The sequence below is a fragment of the Sapajus apella genome, unplaced genomic scaffold (genome assembly GCF_009761245.1).
Source record: "Sapajus apella isolate SASKATOON/1434 unplaced genomic scaffold, GSC_monkey_1.0 scaffold18, whole genome shotgun sequence".
NCBI lineage: Eukaryota > Metazoa > Chordata > Mammalia > Primates > Cebidae > Sapajus > Sapajus apella.
This window is the reverse complement of record NW_022436958.1, coordinates 7,166,175-7,179,654: the sequence shown is the minus strand read 5'-3', so window position 1 is coordinate 7,179,654 and position 13,480 is coordinate 7,166,175. Positions and strand designations below refer to the sequence as shown.

The 13,480-nt window shown below is 36.3% G+C and overlaps 1 protein-coding gene across 4 annotated transcripts in view; it reads right to left on the bottom strand.

Annotated features, from left to right (window-relative positions):
- The window catches only part of ARHGAP15 (Rho GTPase activating protein 15), a 637,215-nt gene extending 629,490 nt beyond the window's left edge, over positions 1 to 7,725 (bottom strand). For 3 of the 4 annotated variants that reach the window (XM_032286212.1, XM_032286217.1, XM_032286214.1), the window contains exon 1: positions 7,577 to 7,714. The gene's annotated coding sequence lies outside the window, so the exon portion shown is untranslated. Of the gene's footprint in view, positions 1 to 7,576 lie in introns of all 4 variants that reach the window. The other variant, XM_032286210.1, reaches the window with a different exon arrangement.
- Between the last annotated feature and the right edge of the window lie 5,755 nt (positions 7,726 to 13,480).

Sequence of the window (13,480 nt, the reverse complement as noted above, 5' to 3'; positions counted from 1 at the left end):
CACTCTGTCTACTTTGTGGACAATGACTCTTGCGGGGAAGATAGAAGCAGGGAGGACAGTCAGGAGAATTCTGCAGTAACAGAAATGGAAGTGGAAAGAAGGGAGTGGCTTTAGGATATTCTCATGTACCTACACCTCTTGCTTAATGTCTACTCCATTCCTGTTGAACACAAAGCTATTCAACAAGAGCCCAAGATTTCCAATCATCATTTATAAGTATAAAAATATGTCAATAGCACCAAAAATGGGCTCAAGTACATAAAGGCAACAATTTGAAAGAAAACAATTTGTACATAAAGTGTAATATAAAAGGAGTTTTTATTTATTATATTTTCTTTTTTCTGCGTCGTTTTCTTCACCAATATTTTTAAGGATTGTGAGACTTATGGGTTTTGTGCTCTCAAAGTGTACTTAATAATAAATTACAGCACAGGAGTCACCTGCAGTGCAACAAAACAAAACAAAAACAGCCTGACTAGAAGGTCGTAAACATTCACACCTCTTCAACCTTCTTCAATTGATTCAAACATGTACAAATCGACATTGTTTTATACGCTTACTATTCTCTCTAACTTGAAGCTAGAGAGTAAATTGGTGTGTGTGGTTTTGTCTAAAGTTTGATGTTCATCCAAGTGTGGTGTTGTACTGTATTCACTTAGCAATATTTTTTGAGAGAGTCATTCTATTAACAACCAGAAAAATCAATAGCCTGTAAAAGAAAAGATATAACACTTTAAGGGCCATTATTGAGAAAAGTCATGTGAAAACTATAATGAAAGCTAAGTTTATATTTGACATGCTCCACTTATCGGTGATAACTTAGATGAAACTTCAGGTAGGAAGTGATAGGGAAAGAGTAGAATCAAGGATAACTCTTAGACTATTGTCCTGAAAAGAGAGATGAGTATGGTGTCATTAACTATGACGGAGGAAAAAGAGGAAAGAAGCAGATTGGTTTGGGGACAGGTGGGCAGTAATTAGGAGATTTGCTTTGAGTACTGTATACTTATTTTGATATCTCTATTTGCTTTGAGTACTGTATACTTATTTTGATGTCTCTATGAGACATTCAAGTGGAGAAGATGAATGAGGAATCGTATTTGTAGTTTTACTGCTAAGAGAAAAGATTTGGTCTTGAAATCTAATTAGTATATAGATAACATTTAAGGTCATAAAACTCAATAAAATCACAAAGGAATAAACCTAGAAGACAAGTAGGAAACCAAAGACTGTTCTCAGGGCATTCCAACATTTAGAGAGCTGCATGATGAGGAAGTGTTAGCAAAGGTCACAGAAAGAGCATTTAGGTGGTTTGGAGGAAAACTGGAAGAATAAAATATCCCAGAAGTCAAATGAAGAGAGAGTTTCAAGAGCGAAGGAGTGTTGGATAGCATCAAATGCAGCTCAGACAGTGAATAATATAAAGACACATAAATGGCTATTATATTTGGCAAAATGAAGACCTTTGAGATTCTGTCAATGGCATAGTCTATAGTATTTCTGTGGAACTGGACTTACATGCATAGATAGATATTTAGATCCTTATCTTTGCGTACCTCTTACCTACTACACAATTTTCATTGGCTAAGTAGCATATCTAATTTTTATGTCCCAGTAATTCTTAGGACAACATAGTATACTTAGTTGACTTCAAAATTATTTGTGGAGTTGAACTGAATTGGGCTAATAGCCACCGATAGAGAAAAAATAAGCTGCAAATCCACAATTGTATCGTGTGTTACTGACAGGGACAAGTTTTAAAATAAGATATTCTGTCTGGTTTTTGACATGTATAAAATACTTTCATCAGATGAGCTTTCCTACCATTTAAGGAAAGAGAAATTATGAAGCATGTATTCCCTCAACTTCCTTTCCTCACTTAATCTTATTTATATCCAGTTCATCTGCATTCACACTCATTAAAGTGCTCTCTCTTCTGTTTAAGGTTAATTCATCTACTTGAGCCAGTGATTATACCCATCTGTCTTAGTCTACTCTGAAACCTTGTTGGGTTTCTTTTTTTTTTTTCATTTCTTTTCTCTTCCTTCACTTGAATATTCATATATTATCCCCCTTTTAAGCTACTGTCTATTTCAAGCTTTAGAAAAGGAATACAGTATTTTATATATGCTATCCCTAGTTCTTTGCTTCCTTTGACATCTCACTCAAGGCTTGAGTGTCACTAAAGTCACTAATGTTATTGTTTTTAGTTATACAGCTGAGACAGAATACATTTTCTTATAAGGAAAGCAAATCGACCTTTAATCTTTTAAAAACAAGATCAATTTTAACCATAAGAGCAGAAATACCAATAAAACTGTATTGAGATACAGTTGTTACAGACTAGCAAAACCTGGAAAGCTTGGCAACACAATCCCTTGAAAAAGCAATGGAGCTTCTGCAAGCATTCTCATTGAGTGCTGGCGGAAGTTCAAAAAGTTTCAAATAATATGAAGGATAGTTTGGCAACAGCTATCAAAATTATTTTATCCTTTGCCTCATAAATGTTATTTCTGGAAATTTGTTATAGATAGATTAGAGCAGGGGGGAGAAAGAGAGATAGACAGAGACACACACACACACACACACACACACAGAGAGAGAGAGAGAGATTTTCAAATCGAAACAATTACATAGACATTCATTGAATTAGAAAAAATTGAAAATATCTATCACTCTTTTTACAGGAGGCTGGTTAAATTAAGTATGACATTTCCATATGGTGGAATATTATACAGCTATAAAAAGAGAATTAGGTCATTTCTCATTTTTGTTATAAAATATCTCTAATCTAGATTTCTAAAAAAAAAAAAAAAGCAAAGTGGTGAGGTGCATGCAGTTATGCTAAATACACATATAGATGTGCATATGTTTTTTGCAGAAATTGTGAAATATAAATACATATTAAACATATGTAAAGTGGTTATGTTGGATTGAGATGGGTATAAATGGAATAGATAGAAATAAAAATACGGTATAAGAAATAATTTCTCTAAAAACTTTGTGTTTGGGCTTTATGTTGATTTCCAACCAACTTCACTATATCATCTATTCTCAAATTAAAAACAAACAAAACAAAAAGCCTTCTTCAAATGAAAAAAAAAAAAAGAGAGATTGTTATAACCATAGCCTGAATAAGAACCTCAGGCACCTGAACATTGTAAGTCAGTGCCTGTCCTTACAGGAATATCTTGACTGCAAACTCTTCTGCAAAGAGAATGTCACTTCACAGTAAGATAAACAGAAGAAATAAATCCTGACCCTAGATAGACAACCCATCAAGATGTAAAAGTGTGGACATCCAAACATGTATTTCTCCTGCTCAAAAGCCCTGTTGTTACTTATATCCAGGTCTGCTCTGTTTATGATCTCACACCATCTTTCGATACTTCTATCTAACAAAGCTGGAGAATTCAGACTGCCTTGGAATTCTCTGACACTCCATGTTTTTATGCTTTGACACATTTCCTTCCTGTCCCTTGGAATGTTTCTCATCTTCCTAATGCCAGATTTCCCTGAAAACTACCACAAAGATTTCCTCCAAAACTGTCCAATTCCCAGAAAGGATGAGATCAGATGATACAACACCTACAAAATTCTCTAGTTTATGGCCTGGCAAATAACAGGAATGCAAAAGTGCTGGATGAATTTCTGAACCTTAACAGAGCATTCTTTGAATTTTCTTGTGGTACTTGACAAATTTATTTGCATCATAATTATTAAAATAATAGTCACTCTAGATTATAAGCTTTTAGAAGTCAAATGTTATGAGGAGTTGTCACACATACAGTAGCTGTCGAAAAATAATTTTATATTTAGTTTAATTGAAACTCATGTTTCAATCAGATCCACCTTTAAATTTAAACTGTATTTTTGTATGAGTGTGGAATTTGAAGAAGTTGGGAAATAATGATTATTTAAAATGTGACCATATGTGACCCTGTAGTAGAATTCTGAGGCTTTTGTCCTTTCTTTTGGGGAAAGCATTTTAATTTCTACATCAGGAGATCCCTCTTTTCAGCAGAGAGCCCAGGTGCTGCATCTGTAGCCCATCAATGCACCAGTGGGCCTGTGAGCTAGGCACGATCACACAGAGTGTGCACTCAAGTTCAGTAATCGTTCAGCTATGGTCATGTGATCCAATTCAGTCCCATCAGCTCTAAATCTGACACTTTGTTGTGGTGACTGGGTAAAGGCATTCTTTCCCCACAGTTTGCTGAAAGGATCAACTCAGTAGGTACTTGACAATTTGGTGACAGCTTCCACCAGAGACTGCTTACAGTACAGTGAAAAGAGGTGCTGAGGAATGAAAAAAATGAGACCTAATCCTGATAATCTTGTGTGAGCTCCTGGATCCAGCCATTCCCGACTTTGTTGTCCTTGGACTTTTCACACATAAAATACTATCTCTTTTGCCTAGGCTAGTTTGAACTCATTTTCTATCATTTGCAAACAAATAAGTTTTTCCCATTCTAAGCTGAAATTTGGAATACTTACAAGAACATTTTAAAGTCTAATTATGTAATATTTATTGTACAGTGTAAAAAAAATGCTTCTGGTATCCAAAGAGTATCCAATGACTTTTAAAATACATTTATTAAAATTAATTATGATAAATACCTTTTTAAAATTATACTATAAGTTCTGGGGTACATGTGCAGATTGTACAGAATTGTTACATAGGTATATACATTTTCTAAGTGTATGGGAATATCAAAATTATCTGAAAATGTAGTGCAATAATTTTTTTACCTGCTGTAAGAAAGGTGTTTATTTCTTCAGGAATATCTTAAAGAGATGAATACATCTCTGGGATGGATCCTTCATATGAGACACTTTCAGAAATTCTGTGTTTAAATACCACAGGCAGGACCAATGGCTAACAAAACACTCTCTCTCTAAAGTCTTCCCCTAACCATTTACCATGGCATCAGTCTCCTCACTTGAGATCCAACATTTAGCTGATCCTTTTGGCCCTGTCTGCTGAGAGAACATATTAAAATTCCACTGGGAGGAGAAGGAGAGGCCTGGCTAGAAAGTCAAAGCTCTGTAGCCTTCTCCTGTAAGTGTGAATTATTATTATTATTATTTATATATATATACTTTATTGCATTGTAGGTTTTGGGGTACATGTGAAATACATGCAAGATTGTTGTATAGGTACATACATGGCCATGTGGTTTGCTGCCTTCCTCCCCATCACCTATATCTGGCATTTCTCCCCATGTTATCTCTCCCCAACTCCCCACCCCCTACTGTCCCTCCCCTAGTTCCCCTCCACAGACCCCAGTGTGTGATGCTCCCCTCCCTGTGTCCATGTGTTCTCATTGTTCAACACCTGCCTATGAGTGAGAATTATTTTTATTAGATTCCCTAAGTGCTGGAAAATGGGCTGAGTACATTTTAAAAAATCAGTTGAATGGAAGAAGCCATTGAATGGAAGGATCTGTCACTCTAGGTACCAAGGCTATGAGACCCTAAATTAGGAGCAGAACAGTCTGCTCCAGAAGAGAGTATTAAAAAGGAGCAACAGGAGGAATATCAAGGAAAGATTTTCTCCTTCTTGGATTTTGCTGAATGCTGGCCCCAACTGAAAAATAATGACATTCTCTGAGCAAATCAGCTTTAATATGACTTTCAAAATGAAATCTTCTATATTATTTTCATTTCATCAAAACTTGTTTCTGACTCAGCCACTTAAAACATATAAAATAATAGAAAACTATATAACTTACTTGCAATTAACTATCTTAAAATTTTCTCTGTACATTACCTGTATTTACAAACAATTCTCAAGGTATTTTAATTTACCTATCATCTTTACTCATTGATCTTTCTAAATTCATGTCAAGCTCTTTTCAATTAATTCTTAATTTTAAACGTATTCTGTAAAATACGTATATATTAATTTAACAGTTTTTGCAGGAAACACTCATTTTTTACAGGGAATTTTTTTTAAAAAACATTAAACAGTTAAAAAAAATTTTGTGGACTTTTCTTCAATACCACATGTTTATCTGCATATTCATTCTTGCTAAGGTGTAAGTATTGCATGTGTTTATTCATGTGATATTCTTTTATAATAAAATGAAATAAAGTAATAACATATGAACCAAAATTATCTGAATTATACAGCTTCTATAGATGCAGAGGTTCAGAACCACAATATTGAAGACAGATTTAAATAATGCTTTCCATTGTGAGGAAATGCAACCAATTGAAAATCTAATCAGAATATCAAAGCAAATACATATTACCAGGGTCTTTGTACACTCCAGCAATAAAAAAATGTATTGAACACCAAGTCCTAATCTCTATTTTTCTGTGATCATTTTAATAGTCAACAAGTAGCTAGCTTCAGTATTGACAATTGAAGAGGTCTTAAAATGGAGTGTGCTAGTATGCCTAATAATTTCCTACTAAATTGACCATGTCAAAATACATTTATGTGTGTCTTTCAATAGAAGACAATAAAAGAAAAGAAAATTGTTGTCACTTATCAACCCTGTAACCATTTTTTAATAACAGAAAAAAATAGGTGTTGTGGGGGCCATCACGTCTCCCATCCAACAACACAATAAAAATAATATTAGGGAAGAATGGATCATATCTTGGGCTGTTATTAAAATTCTTTCAAAAATCTACAGTCAGATTTATTTCAGGTATTTGTCTCTGAGATTAGCAATATTTTGATGTTTTCTGCACATATGTTACCGTATACAAAGACATTCTGTAAAAGCAAGAAGTCAATATAAAAGAAAATTACTTGTCAGCTTATAACTAACAAATTCTTTTCATTTCTAAGGTTTATTATTTTGGAATATTTCAAATAAGGAAAATTATATAATTACATAAATAACAAAAGTATACCTCTAATTTGCCTCTCTTCTGAGTAACCTTCAATGAAATCAGCTGTGACTTATTTTTTAAATATAAAATTTTATTTATGAATTAGAAACTTGACCTCATTTCACCCTATATCTTAAATGAAATTTAGACAAAAATTTTAAGTATCACGATAGAGGGTACTTCTTTACATTTTAAAACCTCCTTGCTTTTTTCCTAGCTATTTAATTAGCTACATATTTGCTAATCTTTTTAAGGGGTTTTAATGCTAACATTAATACAATGCTTTAAAGTGAGTATCTTTCACACTGAAATTCAAGATATTTCTCATTGTTATGAAGTGACTTCTCTTTCCATATTTGGATGTTGAACAATACATATTTTTATAAGATAGTTGGCTAAAGGTGCAAAGTCTTACATTATTTCTAGTAGTTATTTTTAAATGCACTTCAAACTAAAACTTTATACCTTATTCTGTCTTTAACATTTTATCACAAAATCTTAGCAAATCATCCTATTATAATATTTTAGTAAAAGACAGTGAAATTTGACAGCTGCAAATATGAATAGAACCTTCTTTTCTACACCAAAGGAAACCAGCCGATGTTTTAATCATAGGTAAAAGCATCATGTTTTGTAGAAATGTTTATACCTTCACACCAAAACGTAGGAAACTCTGCCAAACATGTTCAAGTTTAAATTTCATGTACAATATAAAGTTAAAACTTACCTTTTCTCAGCAATGACCTGTTATTGAAACTGCCATCAACTCCGGTTAATGACTCTTTCAACAAAAACGGAAAACAGTAAAGTCACATGTCGTAAGAGTAGGCCTGTGTTGGATGCTGCTTAATTTCACTACTGGGGGAAGAAAAATGTGGGGGGTGGGGTGAGCACAAAACTTTTAAATAAAACCACTTCCTGGGTAGAGACTGTTAACCACACACATCACATCTTTACTCAGTTTGAAGAAATTGCCTTGTATAGTCAACAATATTGTTATTTTTCAATGTGATTATCAATTTTCGAACATGACACGTACAGAGATTTAATCAATTTTGACTTAAAGAAGGAAAATGTTGATTAAAAATTCATCAGTGGGAGGAGCAGACTGCTAAGCACTGAAGAAACTTCCCCTTTTTCTGCCTTCTAGCAAGGGCTTGAAAACAAAGCATCTGCTCTGCTGGCTAAGCTTGAGATGTTCCCCTGTCCTCAGGACACTCTGCATATTGACTTTGGGAGGCAGGAAGCCACCTCCAATTCACAGAGCTGGTGCTTCTGCCTCATTCATGAAAGGATCCGCCAAAACCTGATCCAGTTAACAGGTTCATGGGGCCTTGGGTGGGTTGCATTAGAACTTCAGAAAACACAGCCCAGAGCCACACTGCCAGCTGAGCATCTGGGAAAAAGGAAGATGTTCATCACGCTGGTTGAACACATGTTGTGGCATTTGCTCTGACTGTGGCTCTTATACAGATGTGTCCACTCTGGCAGTTTCCTGAGCAGTTCTGAAATCTGCTGAGGAGCTTTTGCTTTAGCTGAATGATTCTTTGTGTGGTCTATCTTAAAAATAAAAAAATATATATATTATAATAAATCCAAATGGTATTATTTTGGCATGCTGCTCTGTGCCCTCCTATGTCAAACTTCAACCAACCCAAGACACATTTTTAAGGGATCTCAGAAATAACTCTAGGATGTGCATCTTTATTAAGCCATGGAGTTCAAGAATAAGCTCCTGGATTTTCAGGCTTGGATGGTTTTGTGATTTTTGCAGCATAATCACAAAAGGAAAAGAGAAAATGCTTTCCTTCCAAATATATGAGATAGTTAAATCGCAATCTCTTGTCATACAAACCAATTAGACTAGAAATCTGTGTAATAGAGCTCAGTGGTATAGAATGTTTGCCATACAAAAAGTCAATCTTTAAACATAGATTTGGTGGATATGGCCCAAGTTAGGGGCAGCATGTTCCTACCAGTTAATTTAATTTCTCTGGGTTTTTTTCAAAAAATCACATTTCTGATTGACCCTAGAATTCACTGTCAGTTGTCATTCCAGGAAGGGCCTTTTTAAGCATTTAGAGTCCTGAAGATTTTTACTGAATGCTTCTCCTTCACACCAAAGAGAAAATGGAAAGTGCATAATATTAAAAGTGTTGATACTGCCTAAGAAGCATCAGAAAACTTCAGCGCGTTCTGCTTGATTTAAGCCTTTGTACATCTGAGTCAGGCTCAGAAGTCTAGGACAAGGAAAATAAATTAGTTCTTTTTTTTTTTTTTTTTTTGAGTCAGAGTCTCACTCTGTCACCCAGGCTGATGAGCAGTGGCGTGATCTCGGCTTACTGCAACCTCTGCCTCCCAGGTTCAGGTGATTCTTCTGCCTCAGCCTTCTGAGTAGCTGGAATTACAGGTGTGAGCCACCGCACCCAACCAGGCCTTTCCTTTTAAGCAGATACTAATATTAGCCATCTGACTGGGAAAAATATAAAATACCAATATACCTTTATGGTGATAAATTTAAATTCCTACTTAAGGGTGACACAATATTTTTTGTCATCAACAACTAGTCAATTAACAAAGACAAGAGCCCATTTTCTTTATATGAGGTAGAAGGTGAGCCCCTTAGGCAGTGTGATATGCCTTGATTTGATTTATTTCCTTCCTTCCTTCCTCTTTCTTTCCTTTCTTTCTTTTCTCTTTCCTTTCCTTTCTTCCTCCCTCCCTCCTTCCTCCTTCCTTCCCTCCTTCCTTTATTTTCTTTCTTTCTTTCCTTCTCTCTTTCTTTCTTTCTTTCCTTTCTCTCTCTCTCTCTCTCTCTCTCTCTCTCTCTCTCTCTCTCCCTCTCTCACTCTCTCTCTTTCTTTCTTCTTTCATTTTTTGTCAAAGTCTCATTCTGTCACCCAGGCTGGAGTGCAGTGGCATGATCTTGGCTCAGTGCAACCTGCACCTCCCAGGTTCAAGTGATTCTTGAGTCTCAGCCTCCTGAGTAGCTGGGATTACAGCCATGCACCACCACACCCCACTAATTTTTGTATTTTTTTTTTTTTTGTAGAAACAGGGTTTCACCATGTTGGACAGGCTGGTCGTGAACTCCTGACTTCAGGTAATCCACCCACCTCAGCCTCCCAAAGTGCTGGGATTAGAGGCTCAAGCCACTGCACCTGCCCCAGGTTTGATTTCTAAAAAGAGATGTACTCACTATGATTGAAGCTATACATCAGTACCTTGACACTTGTGGCTTGATATGTTCACTGTTTTTAGTAGCTAAGATTTATTGAATGTTTGCCATAAACCAAACATTGTACCAAGCACTTTACATTCATTCTGCCTTTCAATCCTCACAATAAATTTGTGAGCTAGCCAATATTACTGTATTCTTTTTACATATGAAGAAACTGAGATTACTTTGTTGCCGAAAACAGTAAGGAGTACAGCCAGGAGTCAAACCCAGAAGCTCTGACCTCAGAGCCCTTTTTCTAAATTACGGTGCTAGCTCCTAACTACTTACTAAGCAGCACAACTCTAAGTCAATAGTCCTCAGGAAATATTTTACTTCTGATATTCCTTTTGCCTCTTCACTGACTAGAATGATAAACTTAGCAGGAATCATTTCTGGGAATCATGAAATAAAGTCTCTCCAAAATTCTCTGAAATCAAAGAAATTAAAAGAAGATCAGGATAAACAGAAATTTACTATGTTCATAGATTTTAAAAAACAGTGGAAATGCATCAATCTACTCAAGTTATTCTACAAAGAGATTCAATAAAATCATAATTATAATTCCAACTGGACTTTTTGAAGAATGCAAAGAGCTCCTTCCAGAATTTCCTAGAAGAACAAGTGTCCAAGAATACCTAAGCTCATTTTGAAACAAAAAAAGCAAGGACTGTTGACTTGCCCTGTTAGATTGACATGATCCAAAATCACAGTATTAAAAACATTTCAATGCTGGCCCAAGGAACAGCTCAGAAAATGACTGTATTTATTTGGGAACTTGATATATGACAAAGATAGCTCATAGATAAACAAAAAGGACAGATTTGTTTTAATAGATAGTATTGGTAAGACATATTTACTAAATAGAGGATAATAGATTAAGGCTTCGACATTAGATCACTTGCAAAGATGGACCTCACATGGATAAAAGCACAGTTGAAAGGTCAAAACATGCTGTTGATACAATAACATGATGGAAAATGTTTTTGCAAAATGGAACTTTCTTAAACAGTATCCGTACATTAGAAAGAAAAAGAGCAAAAAAAATGTTTATTTCACTATACAATAATTATATATTTCTGTTAAAGAAATAAGTAGACAAAGATTATAGAAAAATGAGAGACTAGTAGTAAATACCTATATTTACAAAAGATTTATTACAATAAGAAAATGAGTTGAATAAGTCAGTCAATAAATAATAGGATTGTCCTGATATCCAACAAGTGTGTGAAGAAATGTACAAGCTCTGCAGTGATCACTGTAATACAAGTTAAGTCGGCTCCCATTGAAATGGTAAAAATCTGGCTGAGAATGTATAGAAAAAGGAACTCTCATACATTTGCTGGAGGAACTGTAAACTGAAACCATTCTGATAAGCAGTCTGGCAAAAATGAACAGAATTCAATATATTCATGCACGGTGTTCCAGCAACCCAAATCTGGTGTTAATATATGGTCCACATAAATTTATCACACAGAGTTGTTTTTCCTCCTTTAGCACCAGGAGTTAAATGATTTTGGTGTTGGCTCTTGTGACTCAGGTAATATTTACCTGCATTGTGTCTATGTGATTGCATATGGTTAGGGAGAAAAACAGGAGTTTCTAGTTCCTCTGAATAGATGGTGTGAGTTGGACACTAAAGGAGACTAGAAAAGGGAGGAAAGACTTGACCTAACCTGAGAAAGAGTTAGATTTCCCCTGACAAGGATGAGAGAGAGGGATGGGTTTCTCTACCTGGAGGAGAGCTATACTTCACTCTCAAGCAGCTGCCCGGCGCTGGCAAAAGCATTCATCTGGAGGGAGCAATCTACTAACTTATTGAGCACTTACTCTATGCCAGGCAATATAGTAGAATTTACATGTATTGTTGTTATAGATTTGCCCCCCACCCAAAATTTATACGCTGAAATCCTAAGTCCCAAGGTAATGGTACTAGGAGGTGGGACCTTCTGTGGGGTCAGTAGAACATGATGGTGGACCTCTCATAATTGGAATTAATGCTCTTCTAAAAAAGAGCCCGGGGAGCTAGCTCACCCCTTCCCTTGGAGGAGACAGTGAGTAAGTGCCATCTACAAGGAAGGGGAACCTCACCAGGCAGAGTCTGCAAGCATCGTGATCTTTTACTTCCCAGTCTCCAGAACTGTGAGAAGTAATTGTTTATCATTTTTAAGTGACCCAGTTTGTGGCATTTTTGATATAGCAGCCTGAACAAACTAAAACAACTATATCTTACATACTAGTTAGGAAAATAATATGAATAAACAGAATACACAATAGATTAGGTAGTAATGCTGTAAAGAGAAAAAAAGAAAAGCAGTGAAATGGGTCATGAAAGGATGAAGTATAAAACTTTAAGCTGTGTGAAAGAGGTCTCACTAAGGAAAATAAAGGCCTAAGAAAAGTGAGGGAACAGGCCCTGCAAAATTATGGATGGGGTGGGCTGCGTTCCAGGCAGAAGGAATAGTAGGTGCAAAAGCCCTGAATGAAGATTGTGTCTGGCATGATTGAAAAGCTGCATGGGGGTGAGAGTGACTCAAGTGGAATGAGAAGCAAGGAGCACAGGGACTCACGTCAGAGGAGTAATAGATGGCTGAACCACGTGGACCCCCTTAATATTTTTTAAAAAACCTGGATGAAGAGGAAAAATGTTAAGATGATCTGACTCACAGTTTTATCAGGTAATGCCGCCTGTTGTAGGAAGAATTGGCTGAAGGGCGGGAGTCGAACCAGGGAGACCTGTCAGCTAGCTATTGCTATTCATGGCAGACGTGATTGGGACTTCGACCAAGGTGGGGGCAGCAGGTATAACAGAGAAATGGTCAAATTCTGGGTGTGTTTTGAATATGGACTCAATAGGATTTTCTCTTGAGCAGCAGCCAAGGAGAAATCAAGTGTTACTGAGACAGAAATGCTCTTAGAGGAGCTGGGTTTGGTGCATTGGGGCATATTAGGTTGCATGAGGTACCTGTTCATTTTGAGATGCTTGTTTGTCATCTCAGTGAAGGTGACAAAAGTACAGCTGGATGTGAAGGTCTCGAGGTCAAGGATGGAGATCAAGTTAAAGATATGATAGCCTATGGAATGTATGTACAGTATCTGGGAAAAAGAAAATGGTCAAGGACTGCATGCCAGAGCTCAGTTTAAAAACTGGGAGATGCTGGGCGGGGTGGCTCACAACTGTAATTCCAGCACTTTGGGAGGCCAAGGCGGGTGGATCACCTGAGGTTGGGAGTTCAAGACCAGCCTGACCAACATGGAGAAACCTTGTCTCTACTAAAGAGACAAAATTAGCCAAGTGGGGTGGTTCATGACTGTAATCCCAGCAACTCAGGAGGCTGAGGCAGGAGAATCGCTTGAACCCGTGAGGCAGAGGTTGCAGTGAGCTGAGATCGCACTATTGCATTCCAGCCTGGG